At 39.9% G+C, this 2,860-nt stretch overlaps 1 long non-coding RNA gene across 1 annotated transcript; it reads left to right on the top strand.

Annotated features, from left to right (window-relative positions):
• Positions 1–630: 630 nt before the first annotated feature.
• LOC149212524 (uncharacterized) lies at positions 631–1,105 on the top strand. Its single transcript, XR_016250245.1, has 3 exons — positions 631–736; positions 844–919; positions 1,017–1,105. It is a non-coding gene; the product is annotated as an uncharacterized LOC149212524 (long non-coding RNA).
• Positions 1,106–2,860: the final 1,755 nt, after the last annotated feature.

Genomic DNA, 2,860 nt, shown 5'->3' with positions numbered 1-2,860 from the left:
CTGCGGAAAACGTGTGATTTTTTCTTCCAAGGAAAAATTTGTGGCGTCATTTTATTGACTGCGACTAAGTTTATGGAGAGGCGGAGGAGGAAACAAAGTGATAATGTGTCACGATCTCATTGTAATTCAAGAAAAACAGTAATAATTTTTTTTTTTTATATTTATGGTGTGGTAATTCCCCATTACCCACACCCTAAACCACTGTACTCCTAACCTTATACGTGATCCGCCACAACTCTCACAACGTAATCCCCTTAAGCATGAAATAGCTATAAGCATATAATAGTTATCATAAAGTTTGATTAACTCATATAGCGGCTCTATATATAAACTAACCATTACTTAATTAAGGTTCTGCAAAACCGATGTTTGATAACCTATGTGACATTACATTGGCTTTGATTGCTTTGTTGTCTGATATGAATGTTTGATGCCAAATGGCAGAATGAATGAGCCAGCTCACAACCCTCCGTGGCCAGTTGGCCCAACTTCACGTGCTGCCCATGTGATTGAGGGAATTGACCTGCTCCGGGGTTTGTGCTAGGCCTCCCGCCTAATCCAACGATGGCGATCGCTCACCCTCATCGGACGGCCCAGCTTATTTTAGGGTTTGTCATGGCATATATATGTTCATTGGATTCGACATTGGGTTCATTTGCTCATTTAGCAACAACCGAGCTCCTTCGACAGTTCTGTCTGCAACTTTCCTGGTTCATCCCTCCTCTGCCTTGCACAGGTTCGATCCACGCACTTCTTAAGTGTTACTCTTGCAATTAGATTCCAGTTTATTGGTGTTCATATAATCTATTTATACCCTGACTGTTTTCATGGTTGGCTTTACAGTTTGGAACGGGTCCGGTGCTGACCCCAGCTTGCTTCCACAGGACGCCGGAGGATTTGGCTGCCATGGCACTTCAAGGTATGCCTGTTTCGTTTGAAATCGTTGGTATTGATTTATAGCAATAATGAGGAATGATTACAACTGAGACAGGCTTGTATTCTGCCTAATGTCTCAGGTTCGATACAGGGTTCCAAACCCTTAAGCGATTAATTTCGGCGGCCTCATTATGGCGGTCTGTCCAGCTTGAGACCCTAGGGTTATGGCTTCCATGCCTTAGTTATTCTTTTATATATGAAATTAGCTAAGGAATCATACTTGTTTGTCATTGCCCGTTTTGGGGAAAGCTCTTTCGAGCTTTTGACTGATTTACAAGGATATGTATAAATTTATATACAGATGTAACTTTTAACACCTACGGCTTACTACTGTTGTCCCGGTTCGGGTTTCTTCATGGCTATTGTAATACCCTTTTTCCACAGTTTTCTTAACAATTACTGTTTCAGGAATATATATTGTTTTTGATATCTGTTAATAGACAATCGATTCCTCGTTATTGGTACTTGTAAATGTTTGATATTCGGATGCCTCGCTGTTACTCCTTTTTAATATTCGATAGGGTTTCAATTATGATATTCCCTCTGCAATAGGGTTACTCTGTTTTAGTTTCAGAAGGTTTCACTTCTATTTAATGTCTACAGTTCGGTTCACATTCTTTCAATTGCATATATTTAGCGACAAGGGTTAATCCTGCATTCGTGTTGTGAATGTAGGGTTTACCCCTTCCGCGCACAATCTTTGTTGTAACTTATCTAGCAGGTTAATATGGCTGTTATTCGACTGTATGCATACTTAATGATTTAGTTCGATGCTATATCTTGGTTCCTGTACAGTATACTCGGATACTTTGGCTTGTTAACTATGAATATAACCGGTTCCCGGCCTGACGTTAGGGTTTGACATACGTCAATGTTTAACTATACAATGCTTCTCTATATATCACTGTTTCCGTGTTAACGTCCCGCTATACAGCCAATGGATGGAGTGATAGTGTAGCTTCTGGGTTGTTGCTTTTTTATAATATATCATGTTCACACGGCACCGGTTAATACCGTAACATTCTTGAATAAACATTTCATTTACATTATCTCGTTTTGGTCTACACAACGTTGATTTAAGGAACAGTCGCACGCAGTTTAAATTTATAACTATAGCTTTGACTTATGCGTTGATACTGTTTACATGCAAACTCAGATTCTGTGTCAGCATAATGTTTATAGCCAGCTCGGCTTTTCCCGGTTTCTCAGATCTTTTATTCTCCAGATCCGAGTAATATTAGGGTTTTCTGTTTAATTTATTACTCTAATTTTTCCTACTATTAATTGGTACTATTTCCTCATATCATTTCCACAGTTCTTAGTTGGCTCCAAGCTGAGCACATAGTAACTGTGCGAGCTTAAATGTATACATTCTACAGATGTGACACAGTCACACCTCCCATCACAGCTTCTTGGAAAAGAAACCATAATTTTATCCTAGCTATCATATCACAATAACTTAAAAGAAATAATACAACTACTGTATCTACTTGTACTCATAAATACCTGATCTTTTCTTTAACCAACTAGAGGAAGCGTACCTGGTTATTCCTGCTACTGAAGTCCTTACTTTCAGAAGTCACCTGCAGTGTTTTCGCTCTTAACCTCCCAAACTTGAGATCCACTGCACTGGATTCTCCCCCCGAGCCGTCTTGCAGGCCTGCAGCCCTCAACAAGACTCATGCACCACTGTGCTGGGTTATCTGATCACAACCAGACTTAACCCAATTTTCCACTCTGCTCTCTCTCTGGAATCTTTTCTCTGCCTGTTCATCAACAGCCCAGAGGTTTTCCTCCCAGGACTTTTCCTTGGGTGAGAGGCAGTTGTTTTTTCAGTTTCATAACTGATTAATTTTCTTTTAATAGAAAATCCTCCTTTTGGAGGCTGCCAGAATTTCATCCATACACATGTGCAAAATAGTTC

This window comes from Pinus tabuliformis, chromosome 1_1, assembly GCF_031772625.1.
Source record: "Pinus tabuliformis cultivar Carrire ecotype Pingquan chromosome 1_1, CPIR1, whole genome shotgun sequence".
Classification (NCBI taxonomy): Eukaryota; Viridiplantae; Streptophyta; class Pinopsida; order Pinales; family Pinaceae; genus Pinus; species Pinus tabuliformis.
Note: the sequence above shows the minus strand (reverse complement) of the source record. Positions and strands in the feature narration are given on the sequence as shown.